The sequence below is a fragment of the Castor canadensis genome, chromosome 15 (genome assembly GCF_047511655.1).
Source record: "Castor canadensis chromosome 15, mCasCan1.hap1v2, whole genome shotgun sequence".
In the NCBI taxonomy this organism is placed as follows: Eukaryota; Metazoa; Chordata; class Mammalia; order Rodentia; family Castoridae; genus Castor; species Castor canadensis.
Window position 1 is genome coordinate 32342142 of NC_133400.1, and position 9961 is coordinate 32352102.

Sequence of the window (9961 nt, forward strand, 5' to 3'; positions counted from 1 at the left end):
CTATCTGATAATTGCCAGGGAAGAATTAGGCAATGGAACAAAGGACCATGGGGACTGCCTGAGAACTCCCTCCTTTCAGGAGGGTTCTAGGTGCATTTCTGCCTGGAGCCAAGGGGAGGGCCTCTGGAGGGCGCTATGTTTCCAGAATTATTCTGAGAAACAAGAAATTCCTGTATCTCCTCTGTATCTTCCCTCCTTCTGCTTCTTTCATCTTATGCTGTTTTTGAGATTTTTTTTTTGCTCTCAATTGCCTTGAAGCTCCTGATAATTGCTGCTTTGGGTGGATCTGCACAGGGTCTGGGTTCTGGGGCCAGCTGTGGATAGCCTATTTTTCCCTAACCTGCCAGGAATCTTCCGTTGTTAATTTCCTTGCACAATACCAGTATATACCAGCAGATGGCGCTGTGAGCAAGTGCGTCTGCCGAGGTGTGATTTACACAAGCCCTTGAAGGCTTTAAATATTTATCCACAAAATTCAATAAAGCTGTTCATCAAATCTAATGCTTGGAATTTGGGCAGCCCATGAAAATATTATAATATTTTGCCCGAGGTTCCAGAATGCTCTTGTGTATGGCGTGTTTGTGGATTCCGACTCCTGATACTTGTTTCTCATCAGCAGGAAGGAATTCGTGTTACATATTCGAGGTTCTGCATGAGACCAGGCCTGGGAGATCTTCCTAAAGATTTTCAGTAACTATTGTAGGATTTTCAAGCTCCTTACTTGATGGAGAAGTCCTTAAAGTTAGGTACTAGGCTTGATCCTTTTCTATATCCAGGCATCTTGCAAGTGCCTGGCAGAGAGGAAGTACTTCATGCAACAAATGAATTCAGGGAGGGGGTAGATGGATACAGTTATTTTTTATTTTGAGTGTGTGTGTGTGTGTGTGTGTGTGTGTGTGCAGATGTATGCATGGTTTTGACCCCCTAAAAGGATGTCATGGTTTGGTCAAACTGTGCCTCAATGGTCCATGTGTTAAAGGCATGGTACCTAGAGTGGCATTTTTGGGAGGTGGTGGAACCTTTAGGAGGTGAAGCCTTAGGTGGTTGGGGGAATGACCTTGAAAGGGATTGTGGAACCCCCGCCTCTTCCTCTTTCCCTTGCCTTCTGGCTGATGAGGTGAGCAGTTTTTGCTCTACTAGGTGTTCCTGTCACAATGCACTGCCTTGCCACAAAGCCAATACCAAGGGGGATCAATGGATCATGGACTGGAACCTCCCAAACCAAGCCAAACAACCCTTTGTGCTTTGTAAGTTAATTATCCCCAGGTATTTAACCATAGTAATGGAACTGATAACAGAAGAGTTTGGAAATGTGTCTGGTGATCATGGTGGTTAAGTGTGTGAATGGGAGACAGGAGGTTCTCCTTTTGCATTTGGTGGACAGGACTGAGGGATGCTGGGCATGCAGGAAACAATTCAGCAAAAATAATTGTCCAAAATGCCTTTCAGAAGCCCTGAGTGGCTTTTTTTCCAACTGGTGATTCTAGACAAGTCAAGCACTTTTCCAAACCTCAGTAAAATGGAAATATAAACAATCACCTGATTAACTCATAGGAGAGTTGTGGGTTTCAAATAAGTGACTTTGCAAATTATAAAGCACTATATGATATAGTGACCTTCTTTGGCCCACAGTGATGCATAAGCCTGGCTTCTTTGACCCTGGTACTGCAACCAGCTGGGGGCTGAGTCACACAGGGAGAACTCATACCTGCTCCTACCTGGATCTTCAGTAGCTGTGTGTGTCAGCTCCATTCTTTTTCTAGTTGCTCAAGCCTTCTTTGATTCTTCCTTTTCTTTCACCTTCAAATTTCAATCCCTCAGCACTAATTTCCATTCTGTTTTTCAAATTTAGTTCAAATGTGTCTCCTCTTCCCATTTTTCCTCCTTCTGTCCTCAGCCAGCTGTGGCCATGGACCTCCAGAATGAACCACAGATGCTACCTGATTTCAGGGCTTCCACTCTTTTTAATTTTATCATTTTTGCATTTACTTATATGTGTATACACTGTTTGGGCTACCCTCTCCCCTCCACCACCACCTGCCTCCAGGCAGAACATGTTCTACCTGCCTGTTCTTTGATTTTGTAGAAGAAAAAAATATAAAAGATGATAAGAAAAACATGGTGTTTTTGCTAGTTTGAGATGAAGATAGCTATACAGGGATATTCCTTGTGTTGTTTCCATGCATATGTGTATTATAACCCAAATTTGTTCATCTGTACCAAAACTCTTCACTATTTCCTAGTCCCCTTCCCACAGTGGTTCCTGCCAGTTTAAAATTGCTATATTTGATCCTATACAGTGAGCATCTCAAACACATTCAAGTTTTTGGTTTCCTTCCTTTGCCTTATTCTTCACGTGTGTGGCCTTCCCTTAGTGTGACCTGTGCCCAATAATATTACTGCATTTGTTTTAGGTCTATAATCTGCATATGAGAGAGAACATGCGGTTTTGGCCTTCTTAGCCTGACTGACTTTACTTAAGATGATGTTCTCCAGTTCCATCCATTTACCTGCAAATGACAAAATTTCATTCTTTTTTGTGGCTGAATACAATTCATTGTGTATAAATACCACATTTTCTTAATCCATTTATCAATAGTGGGGCATCTTGGCTGTTTCCATAGCCTGGCTATTGTAAATAGTGCTGCAATAAACATGGGTGTGCAGGTGCCTTTGTAGTAACCTGAGTTGCAATCCTTCAGGTATATCCCTAGGAGTGGTATTGCTGGATCATATGGCAGATCTATGTTTAGTTTTTTAAAGAAGCTTCCATATTGTTTTCCAAAGTAGTTGTACTAGCTTACATTCCTACCAGCAGTGTATGAGGGTTCCTTTTTCCCCACATCCTCACCAACATTTGGTGTTTTTGATGATAGCTATTCTAACAGGAGTGAGCTAGAATCTTAGTGTGGTGGTTTTGATTTGCATTTCCTTTATGGCCAAAGATGGTGAGCATTTTTTCATGTGTTTTTTAGCCATTTGGATTTCTTCTTTTGAAAAAGTTTTGTTTAGTTCAGTTGCCCACTTCTTTATTTGGTCATTGATTTTGGGGGAGCAAAATGTGTTGTTAAACTGCCAATTGTTTGTGTATTTTCTGCAGCTGCTTTTGTTGTTGAGTTCTAGTTTTATTGTACTGTGATCAGATAGTATGCAGTGGGTTATTTCAATTTTCTTACATTTTTGAGGCTTACTTTGTGGTCTAAGATATGGTCTATTTTGGAGAAAGTTCCATGGGCTGCTGAGAAGAATGTATATTGTGATGTTGCTGGATGAAATATTCTGTAGACATCAGATAGGTCCATTTGAGCTACGGTGTCATTTAGGTCTAGGATTTCTTTGTTGATTTTTTTGTTTGGATGACCTATCTATTGGTGATAGAGAGGTTTTAAAGTCTCCCATTACCACTGTGTTGGAGTCTCTGTGTGCTTTTAAGTCCTTTAGTGTATGTTTGATGAAATAGGGTGCACTGACATTGGGTGCATATAGGTTGATAATTGTTATTTCCTTTTGGATTTATTGCCCTTTTTGTTAGTATGAAGTGACCTTCTTTGTCTCATTTGACTAATGTAAGTTTGAAGTCTACTTTGTCTGATATCAGTATTGCTATCCCTCCCTGTTTTTTGGGGGGCGGTGGCTTGGCATATCTTCTAGTCTTTCACCCTAAGCCAGTGTTTATTTCTGTCAATAAGGCAGGTCTCTTGTAAACAACAGATAGTTGGATCTTTTTTCATCCAGTTTGCCAAATGGTGTCTTTTGATGGGGGAGTTGAGTCTGTTGACATTCAGTGTTAATATGTTAATATGGTGAATCCTGCCATTTAGTTGTTTTTAGTTGTTTAAGGATTTGAGTGTGTGCAGCTGAATCAATGCTACTGTCTGATTATTTGCCTTTTCTTCTCCTGTGGTTTAGTACTCCCTGTTCTCTTGTGGTTTTGTTTGCTTTCATCTTCTGTGTATGGAATTCCTTGCAGAATCTTCTGTAGTGGTGGTTTGGTGGCCATACATTGTTTTAGTTTCTGATTATTGTGGAAGGGCTTCCACTCTTGCCTTCTCTGTGGCATCTTCTCTGCAGTAGCCAGCGTGACCTCCAAGGGATGCACATTGGATTGTGAAGCTTCCCTGCTGGAAACCCTTCACTGACTTCCCAGTTTCCTGGGGATCAGAGCCATTGGCCATGAGGCCTTGCATGCCGGGTCCCCTCTAACACCTTCTGGGACCTTATCACTTAGCAACTATCTTCTTGCTTAGCACAGTGAAACTACCAAGCTCCTCCTTCCTCAGACATTTGTCCCTTGCTGTTCTTTCTACCCAGAATGCTCTTTGTCAGGTATAGTCTGTCTTCAGATCACAGGTCAGATGCCACTTCTCAAAGAAGCTTCTGCTGCACTTCTATTATAGACCAGTCCTACTAGGCATTTAATCTCTATTAGCTCATGAAACTTCTTTTACAATGCTAATACTCTTTGAAATGATCCAATTTGTTTTGATGTGTTTACTAGTTTCATCTATTAGAATGTTACTGTCATGGTTGAGAATGGTGATACATACAGGCAATCCCAGCATTTGGGAGGCTAAGTCAGGAGAATGGTGAGTTGGAGGACAGTTTGGGCTGCATAGTGAGCTCAAGGCCAGCCTAGGTTATATAGCAAGATCCTGTTTAAAAAAAAAAAGAAATATACAAGGAAGGAGAGAAGAAAGAAAGGAAGGAAGGAAGAAAGGAAAGAAGGAAGGGAGCTGCCTAGTGCATGGCTAAATCTTAGTCAGTTTGTTGATGGACAGAGAGTGGCTATTAGATTTCTCATGGGGCCGCAGTCAAGCTGTTGGCCAGGCTCTGTCATCTGAAAGCTTGACTTGACTAGGGCTATAGGATGTGCTTTCAAGGCTGTCACCTACATGGCTATTGGAGGAGAGAGGGTCAGTTCCTGGCCACTTGGGTCTCTGCACAGAGCTGCTAATAACATTGAAGCTAACTGCACCTAGCACAGGAAACCTAAGAGAAAGGGAGAAGTTGTGATTCCTTTTGTGACCTTATCACACATTGTCACATTTGCCACATGCTGTGTTAGAAGAGAGTCACTAAATCCAACCCAAAGTCAAGGGAGGTCAATAAGATGCCATCTTTTGGAGGGAGGTATGTTGCAGATTTGGTGGATCTATTTTAAAACTACCCAGGCCATCAGGCATGTTTTGGTTTAAATATAAAATGTCCCTACTGGCTCATGTGTTGAATGCTTAGTCCCTATCTGGTGGTGCTATTTTGGGAGGTTCTGAAAACTTTAAGAGGTAGGGCCTCCTAGATGGAGGAAGAAGGTCACTGGACCTTTGAAGATTGTAGTGGTCTTGGATCCCTTCCTCTCTCTCTTTTTCCAGGCTGGCTGTTAAGTTAACAGCCTCCTTCTCCACATGCTCCACCTGCCATGATGTTTGGCAGAACCAAAGTGATGGACCCAGATGACCATGGTCAGAAACTTCTAGAACTATGAGTCCAAATAAACCTTTCCTCTTTTAAAATTGTCTCTCTCAGGTCTTGATCATAGTGACAAAAAGTATGACTAACACAAAGCACTAAATCCGGGACTTTTTTGCTGAGCTGCAAGATTCTCCATTGTACTTCCTCTAACTTTTTAAAACACATCACTGGAGACAAGGAGGCAGGAGGTGAAAATATGAATGACTAATGCACCTCTAATGAGATCACCTGTACTGATGTAGGGTCAGTAGTCTCCTCTTTGTCTCTGAAGGGGGCTGGGAAACACAGACATAGGTTTGATTTTTTTCTTCTTCCCATACTGACTTCACTTCTTTCAACATTGGTATTTGGTGGTGAGTGGCGCAGATACAGCTGGGTCCTCAAGCTATAATCAATGAAGCCCCAGTGGTAACAACACACAATCCAAAGCCAAGGGAAACTTGTCTTGCAGAATCCTCGTTAATTGAAGTAATTAAATCAGCAGGAAGCCATCTGAACAATTATCACACTACAAGCAAAAACTCATTTTGAGGCCTCAGTATAAACATTCTAATAAATAGCTATTAGTTTATATTTGTAAATACCATCAGCCTATAAGGAAATTTGCTAATAGATTTTTAATTAAGGAGAACCACACAATTATAATAGAGCTGTCCTGCCTTCTTTTCAATATCCCTCCCCTGGTATGAGTATGGAGGCTTCAACTCACTTTGAAAAATTGGCTTGATTTCTCTTGGCCAAGGTGGCTGGCTGATGGTGTTTTTGGAACATAGACTAGATTACTGGAGTCACTATGTATGGACAGGAGGAGGAAGCCAGGAGCTTGGTACCATGAAAGAAACAAAGTTCACATAGAAATCTACTTGATTTTGTTGTCAGAGGGCTGAATAATAGAACACAGGAATCCTGACTCAGGTAGTGTGCACAGGTGTATATGTGAACTTCTCCCCCTTGAAAGCTGATGGTAACTTTTTAAGGAATATTAACAACTGACTTTTTCTTTCCTAAAAAAGTATATTTCATGAATTTGTGTGTCATCCTTGTGCAGGGGCCATGCTAATCTCTGTATCATTCCAATTTTAGTGTATGTGCTGCTGAAGTGAGCACAATAGCCAACTTTTTCAAAAAGGAATTTATCCTTTTTGAAGTTCTTTCCACTACATCATCCCATTAATCCTCACCAGAACCTTGTATGGTACACAACACAGTTGTGACTAAACCCACATCTGGAGGCAGATGTGAATTAATGTCACTCAGTGAGTCAATGACACACTGTGGACTACCCAGGGTTCCTAGCTAGTTCTTGTCTTACTTCAACTTGATGTTGCCTGGTATACCTTTAATATACAGCTGCCTAATTATTTGGACCTCACTTGAGAGAATCTAAAGATCGTTTCTAGATCACAGTTTGAGGCCAGCCCCAGAAAAAAAGTTAGTAAGACTCTATCTCAAAAACAAGCCTGGCATCATGGCACTTATGCCTATGGTCCCAGCTGCTCAGGAGTCAGAAGTAGGAGGATTGTGGTCTGAGGCCATCCAAGGCAAAGTTAGTGTGAGAACCTGTCTGGTAAAATAAAAAATAAAAGCAAAAAGACTGAGGGGGAGCATGGCTCAAGGGGTAGAGCATTTACCTAGCAAGCCAGGGTGCTCAATTCCCAGTACTATTAGGATAAGAAGGCCCCTTTCTAAGACAAGAACCCTAACCCCTTGCATTTACACAGCAGTGGGTGAAATCTATCTACTAGAGGTTTCAATTTTACATGAGAACTGAAGATCTAAGCTTTCTGGGACAAAGTAGGGACTCCCTTGCCCATCACTTCTTATCAGGTCTATTCTTTGTCGATAATGTGGGGAAACCACAGCAGAATGAAAATATGAATTTCTTTGGTGTATTTTCAGAAGATACCTGTGTTAATGTTTCCCTTACTATATTCAATTTAACATCTTGGAATCAGATAACCCATCCATTCTTTTCCCAATTCAAGTTCCAAATTGGGGTTTTTTGCTTGGGTTCAGCATTCACCAGCTATGTTATGGGCACACCCACATTCCCCCTTCTTTGAAATTTCCATGGCAGAATAATATGAGAAAGTTCTTACTTGACACACAGAGTAGTCTGTAATATGCTAACATTTCAGTATCATGTTAGCATTGCATTAAGCTAATATGACACTAATTCAAGATGACAGGAGAAATGACTAATACAATAAGACCTTTGTTTAGTTCCCTAGGGCTGCCACGAGTATCTGATATAATTCACCTGAAACTTCCCAAGCATGGGACAATTATTGAAAATGGAAGGCCCTGCAAAACAGAAACAACTGGATGTTTCCCGCTTGCCTCTTCCTGCTTCCCTCCCCACCCTCACAGTCCAATTCTTGGGAAGCAGAAGGATGAAGAGAGGTGGAATGGGAGGTATGCTTAGTTGAATGCATTGTGCTTTGGAATGGCAGACCAGGTGTATGCTCTGCCAATGATTGATCTTGGAAAAGTTACTCACATTTCCGGTAAAAAATACTACATAACTTCTTGGGGCAGTTATGAAGATTAAATAAGGTGAATCATACATAGGAAGTGTTGAAGAAATGATGGTGAAACAATGACAGCACCTTATTTTGCTGGACCTAGAAACAGAATTTTTTGGAAAGCCTTTGGATCTCCAGAAAGCTGAAATAAAGCATACGGTAATTATTTTTTGTTATTGGCTGATTTCATTGAGCATCATGTTCTTGAGGCTTATTCATGTTGCAACATGTGTCAGAATTTATTTCCCTTTTAAGGCTGAATAATACCCCATCATATGTATATGCCCCATTTTATTTATCCATATATCTATTGATGGACTTCTGGGTTGCTTCCACCCTTCCGTTGTGAATAATGTGCTACGAACATTGGTGTGTAGCAATCTCTTTGAGAACCTGCTTCCAATACTTTTCCATATACCCAGAAGTACAATTACTGGTCATATAGTAATTCTAATTTTAACTTTTTGAGGCAATGGCATCCTGTTTCCATAGCAGCTATACTGTTTGATATTCCTGCCATTAGCACACAAGGGTTCCAATTTCTCCATATTCTTGACAACATTTGTTATTACCAGCCTATTTTTTTGCCCCATATGTTAGCCTTATTAATGGGTATGAGGTGATACCTTATGGTGGTTTTGATTTACATTTCCCTAATGATGAATGATTATGAATATCTTTTTATGTGCTGCTTGGCCATTTGTATACCATCTTTGGAGAAAGGATCCCTTGTCTATTTTTTAATTGTCTTTTTTGTTTTGGTGGTGGTGCAGGGGATTGACCTCAGGGCCTTGTGTGTGCTAGACAAGTACTCTACCAGTGAGCTACATCCCCAGCACAGTTTATGTTGTTGAGTTATAGGAGTTTTTATATGTTCTAGAAACCCCTTATCAAATATATGATTTGCAAGTATTTTCAAATATTTTCCATCTTCTGTAAGTTGCTTTTTCAGTCTGTTATTTTATCATTTTTTGCACTCGAATTTTAAATTTTGTTTCAGTACAGTTTGTCTATTTTTACTTTTTCTTTTTTTGCCTCTGTGATTTTGGTGTTTTATCCAGGAAATTCTTACCAAATCCAATGTCACAGACTTTTTCTTGTGTTTTCTTCTTAGAGTTTCATGGTTGAGTTCTTATGTGTAGGATTTTAGTCTATCTTGAGTTCATTTTGGGATGTTGTATAAGGTAAGATTCCAACTTCATTTATGTGTAGACATCTAGTATTCCTAACATACCCTTTGTTATAAAGATCATCTTTTCCTCATTGAATGGTCTTTGTACCCCTGTAACCATATACGTGAAGGTTTTTTCTGGACTCTCTGTTTTATTCTACTTGAATATTTGTTTATTTTTATGATGGTACTAGACTGTCTATTTATTTTCTTGAGCTAGGTCTTGCTATGCAGCCCAGGTGGGCTATGTAGCCCAGGCTGACCTTGAACTCATGATCATGCTGCCTTAGCTGTCTGAGTGCTGAGGTTACAGATGTGTGTCACTACACCAGATTTGTAAGTTTTGGAATCAGGAAATACAAGATCTTCTTTTTCAAGATTGATTGACTATTTGGAGCACCTTGAGATTTCATATGATTTTTCTTTTCTTTCTTTCTTTCTTTTATTATTCATATGTGCATACAAGGCTTGGGTCATTTCTCCCCCCTGCCCCCACCCCCTCCCTTACCACCTACTCTGCTCCCTCCCTCTCCCCTCCACCCCCTCAACACCCAGCAGAAACTATTTTGCCCTTATTTCTAATTTTGTTGTAGAGAGAGTATAAGCAATAATAGGAAGGAACAAGGGTTTTTGCTGGTTGAGATAAGGATAGCTATACAGGGCATTGACACATTGATTTCCTGTGCGTGTGTGTTACCTTCTAGGTTAATTCTTTTTGATCTCACCTTTTCTGTAGTTCCTGGTCCCCTTTTCGTATTGGCCTCAGTTGCTTTTAAGGTATCTGCTTTAGTTTCTC

General features: G+C 40.5%; 1 pseudogene; it reads right to left on the bottom strand.

Moving 5' to 3' along the window:
- Positions 1-6475: 6475 nt before the first annotated feature.
- Positions 6476-6576, bottom strand: LOC141417637 (U6 spliceosomal RNA; annotated as a pseudogene).
- Between the last annotated feature and the right edge of the window lie 3385 nt (positions 6577-9961).